The sequence below is a fragment of the Eleutherodactylus coqui genome, chromosome 2, assembly GCF_035609145.1.
Source record: "Eleutherodactylus coqui strain aEleCoq1 chromosome 2, aEleCoq1.hap1, whole genome shotgun sequence".
NCBI lineage: Eukaryota > Metazoa > Chordata > Amphibia > Anura > Eleutherodactylidae > Eleutherodactylus > Eleutherodactylus coqui.
Window position 1 is genome coordinate 190,136,660 of NC_089838.1, and position 18,981 is coordinate 190,155,640.

Below are 18,981 nucleotides of genomic sequence, written 5' to 3' on the forward strand. Positions count from 1 at the left end.
TCAAAAATGAAAATTGCTCTCCTTAGGGTATGTTTATTGGTACCATATTTTGTGTGTAATTGCATAAGTGGCCCAACATACTAATGAAGTGAAGAGGCTTTTGAAGTCTAAATTAGAGTTGCTGGCGCAGTTGTCTCCATAACTCACATAGACTGCACCTCTACAGGGCAACACTCACTACAAGCACCCTTGCATGTACCTTCTTAGATACTACGGATACAACCACCACCGACCTCGTGAAATTGGCTACAATCAATTTGGCTTCATCTATAGAGGTGCTGTCCTACCACTAATTACATTGCAAATTCTTACTATATATGAAACTTTGTACATTATGACAATGACTTTGCATTGGCCAATCCATTCTATTTATTCCTGTTCCACCTACCCCTGAAATATATTCAGGGATTCAAATACTGGACTACTAAAGGGTATTGAAGTAATGGGGCTACCTCAACCTGAATGGCAGTCATGGGAACGGGTGGTACTAAAGTTGAACTGTACCATCCAAGTTGATTCTTTCCTCAGGTACCATAGAAACCAGTTGATTACAGTGTACATCTACAATTGCTTAAAGTAAGCCTGTCACATTACACATGAAGTCTGATCCATAGATAGCATGTTATAGAGCAGGGGTCCCCAACCTTTTTGGCACCAGGGACCGGCTTCAAGCAAGGCCATTTTTGCAAGGCCCGGCAGGGTGGGGCGGGACATGGGCGGGGCTTTGGTTATAAGGGGCGGGGTTATGAAGGAGGTTGGTGTTTAGTGCATACTTATTTAATTATGACATTTAAAGCTTTCATTAAGCCTTTCTTAACTTCAGCCTGGCAGCACACACAGGGGGCAGTATATGCCCCCTGCCTGCCCGGCAGAACACACAGGGGAGAGGAATGTAACAGGATTACCTTGAAGCTCCTAACAGGGATTATAGATGAGGCAGGTCCCCTGGTAACCGGCAGTGGTAGTGGCGGCTGCTGCTGGCACAGTGGCGGCTCCTCCTCCTATATGCTCGTGGGACACTCTGCTCTGTTTGGCGCCGCACTCCTCAGCGCTTCAAGATGTTCAGTTTAAGAACCTGGTAGATTTTAAAGCTTTCATTAAGCCATACTTAACTTCAGCCTGGCAGCACACACCGACCCAGCACACAATATGACCCCGCTTGCCTGGCAGCACACACGGGGGGCAGTATATGCTCCCCGCCTGCCTCGCAGCACATGCATAGCGCAGTATAATATATCCTCCCCCCCCCCCCCCCCGGCCTGGCAGCATGCACAAGCGGCAGTACATGCCCCCCGCCTGCCTGGCAGTGTAATATATCCCCCCCCCCCCTTCCTGGCAGCACACACATAGGGCAGCATATAATTTATCTCCCCCAGCACACACACATAGGCCAGCATGTATATTATCCTCCTACCCCCACCAACATAGGCCAGCCTGTATATTATCCTCCTACCCCCACCAACATAGGCCAGCATGTATATTATCCTCCTACCCCCACCAACATAGGCCAGCATGTATATTATCCTCCTACCCCCACCAACATAGGCCAGCATGTATATTATCCTCCCCCCCACATAGGCCAGCATGTATATTATCCCCCCCCAGCACACACACATAGGCCAGCATGTATATTATCCTCCCCCCCACATAGGCCAGCATGTATATTATCCTCCTACCCCCACCAACATAGGCCAGCATGTATATTATCCTCCTACCCCCACCAACATAGGCCAGCATGTATATTATCCTCCTACCCCCACCAACATAGGCCAGCATGTATATTATCCTCCCCCCCACATAGGCCAGCATGTATATTATCCCCCCCCAGCACACACACATAGGCCAGCATGTATATTATCCTCCCCCCCACATAGGCCAGCATGTATATTATCCTCCCCCCCACATAGGCCAGCATGTATATTATCCTCCCCCCCCCCACCCCACATAGGCCAGCATGTATATTATCCTCCCCCCACATAGGCCAGCATGTATATTATCCTCCTACCCCCACCAACATAGGCCAGCATGTATATTATCCTCCCCCCCCACATAGGCCAGCATGTATATTATCATCCCCCCAGCACACACACATAGGCCAGCATGTATATTAACCCCCCCCCAGCCCACACACATAGGCCAGCATGTATATTAACCCCCCCAAGCCCACACACATAGGCCAGCATGTATATTAACCCCCCCAAGCCCACACACATAGGCCAGCATGTATATTAAGTCCCCCCCCCAGCCCACACACATAGGCCAGCATGTATATTAAGTCCCCCCCCAGCCCACACACATAGGCCAGCATGTATATTAACCCCCCCCCCCCCAGCCCACACACATAGGCCAGCATGTATATTATCCTCCCCCCCAGCCCACACACATAGTCCAGCATGTATGTTATCCACCCCCCCCCCCGCCCACACACATAGTCCAGCATGTATATTAAGTCCCCCCCAGCCCACACACATAGGCCAGCATGTATATTAAGTGCCCCCCAGCCCACACACATAGACCAGCATGTATATTATTCTCCCCCCCAGCCCACACACATAGTCCAGCATGTATATTAAGTCCCCCCCAGCCCACACACATAGTCCAGCATGTATATTATCCTCCCCCCCCAGCCCACACACATAGTCCAGCATATATATTATCCTCCCCCCCAGCCCACACACATAGGCCAGCATGTATATTATCCTCCCCCCCAGCCCACACACATAGGCCAGCATGTATATTAAGTCCCCCCCAGTCCACACACATAGGCCAGCATGTATATTAAGTGCCCCCCAGCCCACACACATAGGCCAGCATGTATATTATTCTCCCCCCCAGCCCACACACATAGTCCAGCATGTATATTAAGTCCCCCCAGCCCACACACATAGTCCAGCATGTATATTATCCTCCCCCCCCCCCAGCCCACACACATAGTCCAGCATATATATTATCCTCCCCCCCAGCCCACACACATAGTCCAGCATGTATATTAAGTCCCCCCCAGCCCACACACATAGGCCAGCATGTATATTATCCTCCCCCCCAGCCCACACACATAGTCCAGCATGTATATTAAGTCCCCCCCAGCCCACACACATAGTCCAGCATGTATATTAAGTCCCCCCCAGCCCACACACATAGGCCAGCATGTATATTAAGTGCCCCCCAGCCCACACACATAGGCCAGCATGTATATTATTCTCCCCCCCAGCCCACACACATAGTCCAGCATGTATATTAAGTCCCCCCCAGCCCACACACATAGTCCAGCATGTATATTATCCTCCCCCCCCCAGCCCACACACATAGTCCAGCATATATATTATCCTCCCCCCCAGCCCACACACATAGGCCAGCATGTATATTATCCTCCCCCCCAGCCCACACACATAGGCCAGCATGTATATTAAGTCCCCCCCAGCCCACACACATAGGCCAGCATGTATATTAAGTGCCCCCCAGCCCACACACATAGGCCAGCATGTATATTATTCTCCCCCCCAGCCCACACACATAGTCCAGCATGTATATTAAGTCCCCCCAGCCCACACACATAGTCCAGCATGTATATTATCCTCCCCCCCCCCCAGCCCACACACATAGTCCAGCATATATATTATCCTCCCCCCCAGCCCACACACATAGTCCAGCATGTATATTAAGTCCCCCCCAGCCCACACACATAGGCCAGCATGTATATTATCCTCCCCCCCAGCCCACACACATAGTCCAGCATGTATATTAAGTCCCCCCCAGCCCACACACATAGTCCAGCATGTATATTAAGTTCCCCCAGCCCACACACATAGTCCAGCATATATATTACCCTCCCCCCCAGCCCACACACATAGGCCAGCATGTATATTATCCTCCCCCCCCCAGCCCACACACACAGTCCAGCATGTATATTGACCAACACACACACACACACACACACACGTACACTGCTGCTTGCTACGTGCAGAGAGGCGGCTCTTCCCATCTACTCACGGGACGGACGCTCTGCTGTTTGGCACCACAGTCCTCGGCGCGAAAGAAGGTGCCTTGTGATTGGTTGCTGCGCGCTGCAAGGGGCATAGCAGGCTAGTGTGACACCGCAGAGGGTCCGCTTCCACACAGCAGGTTAGTGTGAGAGTGCAGCGCGCAGCTGAAGGGGCCGCGATTTTTCCTTTCTTATCGAAAGTTCCCGGCGGCGCCGCGGACCGGCAGTATACACCAAACGGCCTGGCACTGGGCCGCGGACCGGCGGTTGGGGACCCCTGTTATAGAGCAGGAGTAGCTGAGCAGATTGATATATAGTTTTATGCGAAAAGATTCAGTATCTTAATTCCTGTTTGTTCTGGGCCTAGAAGTCCAGTGGGCGGTCATATTAGTGATTGAGGTTCTTCCCTTTATCAATGTACTGTATATAAAGATGGCTTGTTACCAACAGATTGGGACCATCCCCTGGATTCCAAAGGGCAGAATGAGCAGGAATTAAGATGAACGATGACTGAACATTATTATACTGAACATTTCCAACAATAGTATACATCAGTCTAAGCAGCACCTTGTGCTGCATAAACTGGTGGCGGGGAGATTAGACTGCATGGTTAGAAATTCTTCAGAGACCTAGAAAAACTAGTGGAGGGGGAAGGAGAGAAGGAAAAAAAAAAAGAAAAAAAGGGAGTGAGAGAGTTCCTACCTAATGAAGGGTAAGATGTGAGGGAGGTGGGATTACATGTAGCCACAACTACAGTGATGCGACCAAGCTTTACTGGAATGACTGTGTCTTGGAATTCAATCCAGTAAAACCATATTTTCCTGAACTTGTCTTGTGTACCTTTTAATGATGCCACCAGGTCCTCCATCTCCATCGTCTCCTCTATCATACTGAACCACATCCGGACCAAAGGGGGTTAGTCTGCCACCACAGCCTAGGTATACAGGCTCTCGCTGCATTCACCAGATGTTGAACTCCCGAACACTTATATGTAGCCAGTGCCATGTCATTAAGGTGTAACAGGAACAGGTGATTTGGGTAGGGTGAAATTGGTGAATTTTAAAGTGATTTTCCACACCTCAGTCCAAAACCTGGTCAGCAATGGCCATTCCTAGAATATGTGCAGTATTGTATCCTGCTCTCCTCCACACCTGCAGCACATGGGGTAGATGGAAGGTAATATAACATGCAAGCAAGAGGTCACCCTGTACCAGCGAGTGAGTATCTTGACCCGATTCCTGGATTTTGCTAGAGATAGAAGATTTCTGTGTGAATGTGAAAATTCTCTGCCTCTGTTCCATTGTAAGTGACATTGACAGATGTCTTTCTCCGTGACTTAGTTATGATGGGGCTGGTGCATCCGACTTAGAATTCAGTTAAGGCCCATTTAGACCTAACGATTCTCGCTCAAAAATTGATCAAAGCCGTCTTTTGAGTGAGAATCGTTGGGTCTAACTGCACGGACATCGTGTAGTTTTCGTTAACGAGTCGTTCATCATTGTTTTTCAGCTAGCTGAAAGAGAACAATGAGCCTTATTAGTGCCGCACGCTGAGTTCTCAGCGGGATACCACTCATACTATTGTTTCAGCTGGTATCCCGCTCAGAGAACACAGTCGGAGTATGAAGAAGACAGCAGTCCAGCTGTATTATGCATACCCTGCACGGAGCGCACAGCTGTATACCAGCTGAGCGCTCTGTAAACACAGCCAAAGTATAGGATGCCAGCAATCCTGCAGTAATTTTCCGGGAAGGGCTTTAAATACAAGCCCTTCCCTGAAAATCATCCCTAGCTGGTATAAAAAAAAATTATATACACATACATACTCACCTCTCCGCCGCTGCCAGGGCTCAGCTGCATGTAGCCGCTTCTTCTTCCTGCACTGCTCTAAGGTTCTTTCATCAGGTGGGAATTTAAAATCCCCGTCTGCTGTAAGAGCTGTATCTGATTAGTTGAGCGCTCAGCCATTCAATGAATGACAGATGAGCACTGCCTGCGATTAGTCACAGCGCTCAGCCAATCACAGGCAGCGCTCGGCCATTCATTGAATTCAATGGTAGGTCCAATTGTTGGGTGGTTTACAGTACATTCTATGCACCCTAAAACAATGAAAACTATAGTTCACCACACTAAAAACAAGCCGTCACACGCCGATGTTAACGAAAAAATAAAAGAGTTATGACTTTTGAAAAGTGGAGATGAAAATCCCCCAAAAATTGTTGCATCCTTATGGCCAAAATAAGCCATACCCTTAAGGGGTTAAAGAAAGATATTCACTATTATACATTTTGGTGCACATACAGATAAAGATAACTTTTTTAATAAAGCCATTTCACACTTTGTGTCTTGATAACTTGTTGGAGTTGAGCTTCATGTGAACATTGAATTACAATCCAGACTTGTGGAATCATGTTTACACCATATAGGAGTCACCAATTCAGATATGAATGGAAAGAATACATATACAAAAAAAATTACATATCACATCAGCTTTATGACACTTTTCTACAGACCTGTAATTGTACATATTAACTGAATACTGAATTGTGTGAAGATCTACAGCTTTCAACAACACAATAGTGTAATGGAAAATATTTGATTACATATGAAATATTTGGTTATGGATAATTTATATTAATATATTATATGAATTTAAACTGCGCAAATACAGACCCCATCGAATATACCAGAAAAGCAACTTCACAAACTAGGTTGTGTAATTGTACCGAGGGACATATGTCAAGATTAAAGATGAGCGAGTATACTCGCTAAGGATCATTACTCGAGTGAGTAGTGCTTTAGCCGAGTATCTCCCCGCTCGTCTCTAAAGATTCGGGGGCCAGCGCCGGTGACAGGGGAGTTGCAGCAGGGAGCGGTGGGGAGAGAGAGATCTCCCCTCCGTTCCTCCCCGCCCCCCGCATCTTTAGAGACGAGCGGGGAGATACTCGGCTAAGGCACTACTCACTCGAGTAATGTGCCTTAGCGAGTATACTCGCTCATCTCTAGTCAAGGTAAGATAAGAATATCAAGGAGCTTCCACATGTTGGCTCAAGGGGCCATACCAAGAATATCAAGATATAACTAAGGTGGGGTTGACGCCTCACATTAAGCATAGAATAATGTAGTAAAGTAATCATGAACTGGATATATATATATATATATATATATATATATATATATATGTATGTGTGTGCCTATGTGTATATAGATATATGTATACAAGTGATATTTGAAATATTATGCCACAGAATCATTATGAAATGTAATACACAAATCGCTGACCATACGCTTAGCTAAGTACAGGGACACATATGCTGAAATAAGATAAGAACTTTGAGCTACTTGGACCTCCCAGCACTTTGTCAAGAGGTTATTTACTGCGCTTTGGAAGTTTCTGGAAGATATGCAAATGAAGGATGAGAATATGACCAATGAGTGCAAATTGAATTGACCAATGATGTTGTGACACCCCAATGTAAGGGGACTATAAATAAAAGCCGCCTAGCCAGTCTAGGTGGGAATTCTTTGATGAATCCATAACTGTGTGGGCTCTGTCATTTAATTCCTCCGTCATATGACGTACTGAAGTCTAGGTGTGGCAGCCCTACTGCACGGGTCACCTGGACGTCAGTCACAGGGTACACCCTGCTGCCCCTCCGCAGGCTATCGCCGTAACAATAGTGATGCCTGTATATATATATATATATATATATATATATATATATATATATATATATATATATATATATATATATATATACAATTGTTCATATTAAAAAAAACAAAAAACAAAACTTTTTCTGCTTAAACTTGTGCAGCCACCATTCCTATGCCTATTGGAGTAGCAATAGGGGTCGCAATTGCAACCCGGTCCCTCACCATTTATATCACTGCCAGGCTTCCCTCCGCTCTCTGTCCGGCCGAACAATTAGCACACAGTAAGATCTGTTCTGCACCGCAGCGCTACGCACACTACTTGTCGCTCGACTCCTCCGGCTGCAGCTCTACACATTCTCATGTACTGCCCATTGCTTGGTTTGGTCAGACCGTAGCACGACGACTCCTTCTCCTTGACACAAAGTGAACAGGAATAGATGTGCAGCGCTGCTGTGTGTAAGAGAGATATTACTGTGCACCAAGGACTTGTTGTCCACGGGTGTAGCGATTTCCCACAGCGGATTTCTGCCGCGGGATAACGCTAAAGTCACCATGATTTTCCACGATGAACCAATCATCATTAATGATAGGTTCATCACAGAAAATCGCAGCATGCCGCGATTTTTATAAGCGAGTGGGAAATCGCGGCGATTCTCCACTTGTGTACATCGGGCTGCGCTTTGCATAATTATCCTATGGGGTTATGTCTATAAAGGGGTTGCCAAAGTTACATTTAAAAAAAATCCTGCCTCCTATGTATAAAAATAATAAACAGTTGAATACTCACCCTTCCCAGATCCCTGCAGCATCACATACAAAGGTCTCCACTATGATGCTGTATTGACAGCCTGCAGTCAGTCTATGCAGTCAGCCCGTGTCACAGGCTGCAGCAGCCAATCAGACCTCAGTGTTTAAGCACGGATATCTGTGATTTGCTGCTGCAGCTCGCAACATCTCATACAAAAGCTGACTGCAGCCTATCAACACAGTCCTGTGGTGCGGGCCGCTGGGAGAGGAGAGTATATGATTATTATTTTTACACAGACATGAGGAATTTTTTTTTTAAATAACTCGAACATCCTTTTAAGGGGCACAAAGAGATCACACTATTACGTGAGCATTGGGGGGTACTATTACTTTTCTGGAGCACAAAATAGGCAGGGAACACAGAAAATAATTTTTTCTATGTGGAGCATAAAGCAGTGTTATTACAGTGTGAGGGTACAAAGCAGGCATTCTTTCTTGTGGTGGTCAATATGGGGGAATTATTACGGTGTGCGAGCACTATTACTTTGTGGGGCTCTAGAAGTTTTGCATAATAAAAATACTTACCATATATACTCGAGTATAAGCCTAGTTTTTCAGCACATTTTTATGTGCTGAAAAAGCCCCCCTCGGCTTATACTCGAGGGAAACGGTTAAAAAAAAAAAATTATACTCACCTCCCAGCGTCTGTGTTCCCAGCGGTGGTGCGGCAAGCTGCTTGAATTCCTGTGTTCCCGGCGGCGATGCGGCAAGCTGCCTGAATTCTCCCCGCTGTCATTCCCCAGGGTCCTCTTTGCTCGGCTTTGTCATCCACTGCCGTCAACGCTGTGATTGGATCGAGCACCAGCCAATCACAGCCGGCACTCAGTCATTCACAGCCAATCAATGAATGACATTTACTGATTGGCTGTGAATGATTGAGGCCTGGCTGTGATTGGCTGGCGCTTGATCTAATCACAGCGCTGATGGCGGGGGATTTGAAAGTCGAAAGGGAGACGACAGCGGGGGGAATTCAAGCAGCTTGCCGCACAGACACGGGCTGGGAGGTGAGTATGGAGGTTTTTTTTTACCCAGTATATACTCGAGTATAGCTCGGCTTATACTCGGGTCAATAAGTTTTCCCATTTTTTTGTGGTAAAATTTGTTGACTCGGCTTATACTCGAGTATATACGGTATTTATTTTTTTTCAGATTAATTGCTTTTATGTCGCGGCATTACAAGAGCCATAACATTTTTATTTTTCTATCAATAGTTTTACAAGGGTGCTTGTTTTTTTTGAGGATGAGTTGAAGTTTTCATTGGCACCATTTTTGGATCCGTACAAATTTTGGATAACGTTTTATTTAATTTTTGGGAGTTGAGATTAGCAAAAAAAACTATTTTGGCATTGATTTTATTTTTAATTTTTTACAACATTCACCATGTGGGATAAATAACAACAGTTTCACATTTTCAGTTGCTATGGATGTACTGATACTAATTTATAATTTTCGTTCCTTCTTTTTTTCATAGTAATGCATTTTGTGCGCAAAACTTTCTTTTACTTTCTATGAAAAAATGTTTATTTATAATTTTGTTTCTTTCTGCAATTACATTTAAAAAAGTGATTATTTCTATCACTTCTATAATGCAGTGTAATACTTCAGGGCCCAAATGGGTCCAAGTCCAAGGATTGCAAATAGATCTGAGGAAAGAGGGTAACCTTGACATCTACCGGTATCTCTTAAGGTGAAAAAAGGAGAACAAAACCTACTCATAACAATGCATGCCTTGGGGTTATTATAGTAAGTAATTAAATCCAACTAATAAATGTTCCACCAAAGCTGAATGAACTTGTCTTCTTGGAATGTCAAAAGCAAAGCAAGCATTGCACAGCAGGTTAAAAAAACGTTCAGAGGAAATAAACTCTTTAGATAAACCAAAAAAATACATGCACACCGAAAGGATATGATGGTCACAACAATCTCAGCTGTGACTAGGCCCCTAAGCCAGGGGTCCTGCAGGCCCCCCTTACCCCATTGAATGGGCTGTACTTTATGAAATATTGCCTACCCCTGATGGTGATCCGTAGCATATTTGTTTCAAGTGCTCATAATTAGAGTTGAGCGAATATACTCTGCCGAGCTTGAAGCTCGTTTGAATATTAGCGTACTCGATGGTGTTCATTACTTGAACGAGCATCAAACCTTGATGACCACGCCCCAGTTTTTGGCTCCTCCCCACTGTGACGTGTCTGTTTTGGCCCCTCCCCGCCGCTACGCGCACTATTAGCAAATTTTTTGTCTGGCAGGAAGGGGAGAAAGGGGGAGGTGGGTGGGGAGAGGGTGAGGGAGAGAGAGGAACCTAGGAGAAAAGAAAAAAAAGCTCGGGACCCGGCGTCCAACATACAAAAATGCTCGAGTCTCCCATTGTAGTCAATGGGGTTCGTTACTCGAGTAGAGCTCTCAAATTTTACAAAAAGCTCGACTCGAATAACGCAGACCCGAGCATTTGGGTGCTCGCTTATCTCTAGTCATAATGCAGCATTCACAGTCTATCAACACAATGCTTGCTTTTTGATGAATATGGCATAACTATGAAGACAGCATGCAATTTACAAGTAACACACCTTTTTCTAACACTTTGGAAGTACACTGCTCCAAAATATTAAGCGAACATTCAAGCTTCACAGTCTAGTCTCAAATCACCTAAACTTCAGGAACATCAATCTGTCCAGTTAGGAAGCAGAATATGAATCAATTTCAGCTGCTTTGGTGCAATTGAAAGTGACAACAGATGCACAGGATAGGCTGGATAAAGACCTCTTGGTCGAAACGTTGTCTTTCTTTTAATATGGAGCAATAAATTTTTTTTTTACTTTTTGCTATACACCTTTGATGCTGCCACTAATTTGTCTGCAACTGGCGCACAGGAGGGACAACGGCAAGACCACCCCCAAAAAGGGAATGGTTTGCAGGTGATGGCCATAGACAAATACTCACTTCTTATCCTTCCTGATTCTATTTTAAGTTTCATAGGTACTCTCCCCTCTCTAGGATGACACATTTATATGTGCAGTTGCAAGAACGTTTACTGTGTATCTCAAGAGCATGGACTGGTTCGAAGACCAGGACCGTTGCACAAGAAAAGCTATACAGGGTCAGCTTCATGACCAGTATGTACTCCTTTGTGCGAGGAAGAACAGGAGGAGTGCTGACAGACGTACAAAATTACCTCCAGCAGGCAACTGGTTTGCAGAGGTCTGACCAAGCTGTCAGAAACTGACTCCAGAAGGGTAGCACCATGCAGCTTGATTGTCATTCATCAGAGAGCACCATATTTGACACGTCTGCTATTGACTCCTGGTTCTCTGCACAAATGAGAACAGAAGATTTTTAAATTGAATCTTTCATTCATCGAGATCCGATGTATAATTTAAAGGGGTTGTCCCGCGATAGCAAGTGGGGTTCAGCACTTCTGTATGGCCATATTAATGCACTTTGTAATATACATCATACATTAAATATGAGCCATACAGAAGTTATATGCTTACCTCCTCCGGTGCTGGCGTTCCCGTCTTCATGGCGCCGACCAAAGCCGCCTTCTCCCTGGATTAGACGCGCTTGCGCAGTCTACCCTCTTCTGTCCGGCTCTGGCGTGCTCGCACCACAGAGGTCTTCTGTGCATGCGCAGAAGACCTGTGCAGCGCGAGCACGCCGGAGCGGCCCCTTCAGCGCAAGCGCGTCTAATTCAGGGAGAAGGCGGCTTTGGTCAGCGCCATGGAGACGGGGACGCCAGCACCGGAGGGGGTAAGTGTATAACTTCTGTATGGCCAATATTTAATGCACGATGTATATTACAAAGTGCATTATTATGGCCATACAGAAGTGCTTAACCCCACTTGCTATCGCGGGACAACCCCTTTAAGTCTCCCCTTAAAGGAGATGTCTCGAGGCAGCAGTGAAATTTTTTTTTTGCCCAGTCCCCCTTCTTCAGCATACATTACTAAGTACCAATGTAAATGGCTTTTAAAGCCGGTTCCTACTTACAGTTCTGGCGTTTCATGAACTTATAAAAAGTTTCCCAAAGATGGCCGCCGCTTCTTCTCCCTGCGCTTGCTTCAGCCCGACGTGCTCGCTCCCGAGACGCCGGTCACGCTTCGTATTAGCAGGGAGCTGTCCAGTGCTGATCCTTTCCCCCTGCACAAGTAACCCAGGCTTCAGTATAGCAGGGAGCTGTCCAGTGCTGAATTCTCAGCAGAAGGTACTGTAATGCCTCCCTGCAATTCACTTTCCACTGTTTTAGATGAAATAGTTTTTTCACCTAAATATATATGTGTGTGTATATATGCGTGTACACATTTTATATATATATCTATATATATATATAGATAGATATATATAGTATACATGTGTATGAGTATACGCATACGCGTATTCGTGAGTGTATATATACACACACATTATATATATACCCACACGTGTTTGTATATATGTGTGTGTGTGTATATATGTGTGTGTATGTATATATATATGTGTGTGTATGTATATATATATATGTGTGTGTATGTGTGTATGTATGCATGTGTGTGTGTGTATGTGTGTATGTATGCGTGTATGTGTGTGTATGTATGCATGTATGCGTGTGTATGTATGCGTGTGTGTGTATGTATGCATGTGTGTATGTATGTGTGTATGTGTGTATGTATGCATGTATGTGTGTGTATGTATGCATGTGTGTATGTATGCATGTGTGTATGCATGCATGCATGTGTGTGTATGCATGCATGTGTGTGTGTATGTATGTGTGTATGCATGCATGCGCGCGCTTGTGTGTGTGTGTGTATGTGTGTGTATGTGTGTATGTATGTATGTGTGTATGTATGTATGTATGTGTGTGTATGTATGTATGTGTGTGTGTGTATGCATGTATGTGTGTGTATGCATGTATGTGTGTGTGTGTATGTATGTATGTGTGTGTGTGTATGCATGTGTGTGTGTATGCATGTGTGTGTGTGTGTGTGCAGGCCCCGGCGGCAGGCTCCGGGGGCACTGCGGCAGGCTCCGGGGGCATGGCGGCGGCAGGCTCCGGGGGCATGGCGGCGGCAGGCTCCGGGGGCATGGCGGCGGCAGGCTCGGGGGGCAGCGCGGCGGCAGGCTCGGGGGGCAGCGCGGCGGGGGCACTGCGGCAGGCTCGGGGGGCAGCGCGGCGGCAGGCTCGGGGGGCAGCGCGGCGGGGGCACTGCGGCAGGCTCGGGGGGGCAGCGCGGCGGCAGGCTCGGGGGCAGGGCGGCAGGCTCGGGCGCACGGCGGCAGGCTCGGGGGGCAGCGCGGCGGCAGGCTCGGGGGGCAGCACGGCGGTAGGCTCGGGGGGCAGCGCGGCGGCAGGCTCGGGGGCAGCGCGGCGGCAGCATCGGGCGCACGGCTGCAGGCTCGGGCGCACGGCGGCAGGCTCGGGGGCAGGGCGGCAGGCTCGGGCGCACGGCGGCAGGCTCGGGGGGCAGCGCGGCGGCAGGCTCGGGGGGCAGCACGGCGGCAGGCTCGGGGGGCAGCGCGGCGGCAGGCTCGGGCGCACGGCGGCAGGCTCGGGCGCACGGCGGCAGGCTCGGGCGCACGGCGGCAGGCTCGGGGGCAGGGCGGTAGGCTACGGGGCAGGGCGGTAGGCTACGGGGCAGGGCGGTAGGCTAACACATCACCCCCGACCCCTCACTTACATGGGCGGCTTCTAGGCAGGGCTTCTCGGCTGGGCGGCTTCTAGGCAGGGCTTCTCGGCTCCGCGCGGCTGGGCTTCTCGGCGCTGGGCGGCTGGGCTTCTCGGCTCCGCTCGGCTGGGCTGGGCTTCTCGGCTGGGCGGCTCTGCACCTTCCTCTAACAGAGGATGGTAGCAGAATGGCCGCTCCAGCGCGCTCCCGAGAGGTTACAGCTCTTCTGCGCATGCGCAGAAGAGCTGTAGCGGCTAACACACTGAAGCGGCTCGTGCTGAGCAGAAGACCGGACTGCGCAAGCGCGTCTAAAAAAGCAAGCCGCCAGCGATTTTAGACGGAACCATGGAGACGAGGACGCTAGCAACGGAGCAGGTAAGTGGAATAACTTCTGTATGGCTCATATTTAATGCACGATGTACATTACAAAGTGCATTAATATGGCCATACGGAAGTGTATAACCCCACTTGGTTTCGCGAGACCACCCCTTTAATTGTTTGAGCAGTGTACTTATGCATTGAGCTTGTTTTTTGCACTGCTTTGTTTTGGTACTGTTTCTACATAGCAGGCTCGATTCTGGCACCGTATCTATGCAGTAAGCTCATTTTTAGTACCATATCTATGTAGCAAGCTTGGTCCTGTTCTCATATTTATGTAAAGTAAGCTTTGTTCTGCTGCTGCTTCTATGTAGAACTCATAAGAACATTTTAAAGCTTCAAACTGTCCTGGACGGGTTGTAGACTTAATCCAACCACACTGATGTTTCTCCCACATCACAAACATGAGGGTAGAAAAGGCATTGATTTGCAGAAGTTGCTAAATCGCAGCCAGCAATGGGTCTCCTGATTATTTGCTAGAAAACTGCACTCAGAGTGTGCTTCAGGTAAAGACATGTATGGGAGGAGGAGGAAAGGTTAGCTGCAGGAGAGAAGTGGAAATATAGTTAGTTCTATGTAGGCATAGTAGAAAAGAGCTGAGAGTTGTTCTTTACAGCTGTGAACTTGACAGCCCTTACGAGAGTCCCGTAAACTTACATATATAGTAGAGCTGTTCTGGAACTTGAGATTTGACTGGAGCCACATGATCTTGAGTGCATTTATGTTACAAAACCGATTGGGTATTAGTGTATCTTGATGCCACTGGAAGTAGTGGTGGAGTCAAGATACAATGTGTTTGACAGGTGGTTGACGCCCCCTGTTCCTGATTGGCTGCCTGCCTGTCTCCCTGTGTAGATCTTCACAGGGCCTGTTGGATGTCGGCAGCCTCCCTGCAGCAGTATAACTGATGGCCTGCGCTCCCTCCAGTGACTCTGCGTGGCGGCCCCTGACAGCCGGACTTTAACTGCGCTTCTACCACTCCCTCCGGTGAGTGTGGCTGACGGATGCGTCAAGGGTCCTGACATCCGCCAGTCGACATGTATCTGCGCTGCCAGTACAGGAAAGGCAGAGCAGCTTTTCGGCAGAGGTCAGCACTGCTGTGCGACAGCTCAGCGCTGGCCGTTAACCAAGGTGGCATCCGCAAGACTTCAGTGGGGCTCGCAGCGCAGTGTCAGCAGGGGAGTAGTGTTGCCGCAGCGGGAAATGGCACCACTGGGCACAGCTGGTGAGCGGTGCCGGGAGTGCAATGTCATCAGCGGAGCTTGTTGCCCGCAGTGCCAGGGGGGAAAAGGGGAAGACTGGGGAGCTCTGGTGAGCGGGGCCGGGAGCGCTGTGTCAGCAGCGGAGCTTGTTGGCCGCCGCTGGGGGAAACTGGAAGCCAGAGCCTAAGGCTTGCATAGGACTTTGTTGCCCGCAGCGCCGCAGCCGGAGAGGGGAACACTGGGGAGTGGTGGTGAGCTGGTCTGGGAGCGCTGTGTCACCAGCTGAACTTGTTGGACGCTGCTGCAAGGACCTTAAGCTAAGGGTGTGACAGGAGCGTTCCCCTGTCAAAACCCTAGCTGGTGGTGGCGTCAAGATACAATAATACCAACTGATTGATACTATATTAGTCATCTTCACTGCCCTGCTTTTGTCCCATTCAAGTGACCCATGTGTTAAGTCCAAATATATTCACTACTGAATTAAAATGTTTGCAATATACACTGCTTCACAGAGAAAACTACACCCCATGAAGGAATGCTCAAAATGAGCTGAAACTCAATGCACAAAGAGAATTAAACTCTGAACAATCTATTTTAATTTAAAACAATTAAAGGGGTTGTCCCGCGCCGAAACGGGTTTTTTTTTTTCAACAATCCGGCGATTAGACGCTGAAAATTAGACGGCACCATGGAGACGAGGACGCTAGCAACGGAACAGGTAAGTGAATTATTTCTGATAACTTCTGTATGGCTCATAATTAATGCACAATGTACATTACAAAGTGCATTAATATGGCCTTACAGAAGTGTATAACCCCACTTGCTTTCGCGGGACAACCCCTTTAAACATTTCCTGTGACCCAATAAACAAGATGAGAAGTACTGAGCCACCATGTTGGGCGATACAGTTGTTAACATGACGTGGCATTGATTCATTGACTGCTTGAATACTGCCCTGGGGTCGTGTTGACCATGTAATATTCACCATAGTTCAGAGTTCATTTGAAGGCTGTGTAGAGCATTCACTCGATGTCTGTGGTATAAGGATTGACGCAGTATCAAGCAGCTGCCCATCAGCTGCCTTTCAGAATACTGGGAAAGTTGAACTAACATTCTCAACCCTCGTCTTCCCCCCTCCCTCACAACTGCCAGGCCTTTCATGACAATGTGGCCTCAGTGCTTTGTTTGGATGGCCATAAAGTCAAGGCAGTGACAGAGAGATGTGACACCTCGGATGGTTCCAACAGACTCCCTGGCTCCAAGATTTTTATTAAGGGAAAATCTCTTAATAAGGATGATTAGTTGTGTAAAGGTCCTAGCCCGATATGAATTATATTTTTGGAATCGAGCGGGCCAGCTAAATGAAACGCATCTAAACATGTTGTGGTAGGGGCTCCATATCACACCCAAACGGTGTATCCGCGTACCTGGTTATAATTTACGTGTCATGCTTGATATCGCTGAATAGATAAAATCATGACCAGAAATATGCTGGGCATATATTACCGATCAGAGTATCTCCTGCGGAGATATGACCAAATGGGGAATTATGGTTTTTCAGAGGTCATACACATCTACCCATCCCTCTCTAAATGATCTCAGAGGGGGCGGGGAGGGAGGTGTGTTCTAGGGCAGTGTTCCCCAACTCCAGTCCTCAGGGACCGCCAACAGGTCAGGTTTTCAGGATTTCCTCAGTGTTGCACAGGTGATATTATTATTGTCGGTGCCTCAGACATTACCACAACTGGTCTTATCATAGGATATCCTGAAAACATGACCTGTTGGTGGTCCCTGAGGACTGGAGTTGGGGACCCCTGTTCTGGGGAATCCTTTATAACTTGGGGCTCAACGAATGCCCATTGTCAGAGATACGCTACGGCGCAATGCTTTCCTGTTTGCATCAGTGACTTTACACAAACAGAACCTTCGGCCGAATTGCTTTATTTTAAATACTGTCTGTTGTGCATGCCTGCAAGCCTTACCTCCATTGTAACATCTTTTTCTGTAAATTTTTGTATACTGCTAAATATTTAGCACCGCTAGTTTTTATTTTAGAATAAATCTGTAATTTATTAGTCAAGCCTTGTCCATTTTAAAACAAATAACTCCGAAGATTCTGTTCATAATTCCTAGTCCAGGTTCTAGCTTCCCTGTGATAAAAGCGGTATTGTAGAGTGCTGGGGGCATTAGACTGACCAGGGGGTGATTTGAGCTTTCATTCTGCATGCATGCATGCAGAAGTCTGGGAAAGCTGGGTACAAATGTACTTGTATTCTAACAACTCTGCATTTGCAACCCTGCTAGAGTGATCAATCAAGGCTTTGCTGTGGCAAGCTGTAACAGCGCTTGGAGTAGCCAATCCACGCCAAATCGGCGACAGCGGCTGCGGTCCCTCTCTCTCCCTGACAATGTCCAATTGTGTCCCATAAATTTTCGAATGGAGAGATCTGAAGATTGGGCTAGCAAATGGCATAGGGTATGTCCTGAAGATATGCTAGTGCATTGGGCTACAGCACCTCATCAACATAACTGCATGCCATCAATATGAGCCTGATATATTAGAGATTATCGGTTGTGGATGCTGATGGCACCCCAAACCATTATTCCACATTGACAATGTGTTGTGCTGCATAATATAAGGATCAGCTTGATTGCCACGTCACTTCTACATGCTTCCTTGGTAGTCATCATTGTCGAGATAGAAACTCAACTTGTCACTGAATAACAGACTGTGCCATTTGTCATGCCAGGTAGCTCTGGAGCAATACAACTTCAAGCATTCATGACAATGGTGCTGTGTGTGCAGCAATGTTTGCAACAGACTGTTGGACAGCAAACCTGTCAGTCTTCAAGAAACGGTCATCAATGCAGCATTCCCTACACATCACAGAATGTTGCCACCTGTGAATGTGGAGTCACTACCACATGATTCCAGATGCACCAATATGTGTATTATGGTATTCGTATCACGATAAGGCACATTTCCTTCTGGCCAGCGTATCCGCATTTAACCCATGGTTGTGGCATCCTGTTGATGCATCTTCATTCCATTATCTTTATATAGACACAAAAAAACAAATGACACAAAGTAATTTTCGTGGGCATAACAACATTGTCAAAGTTAGCTGCACAGACTGATTTCCCCCTTTTTTCATATTCTCAGACCATACAATTGGCACAAAACTGTATCAATTTGCATAACTTGCTTGTCTGAATATACTCTGAAAGTGACATAATATGCTGCAAAATCTTCATGGTGTGGCATTTTCTCTGTGAAGCAATGCATGTGTTCAGTAACCAGACAAATAGAGGGCTGA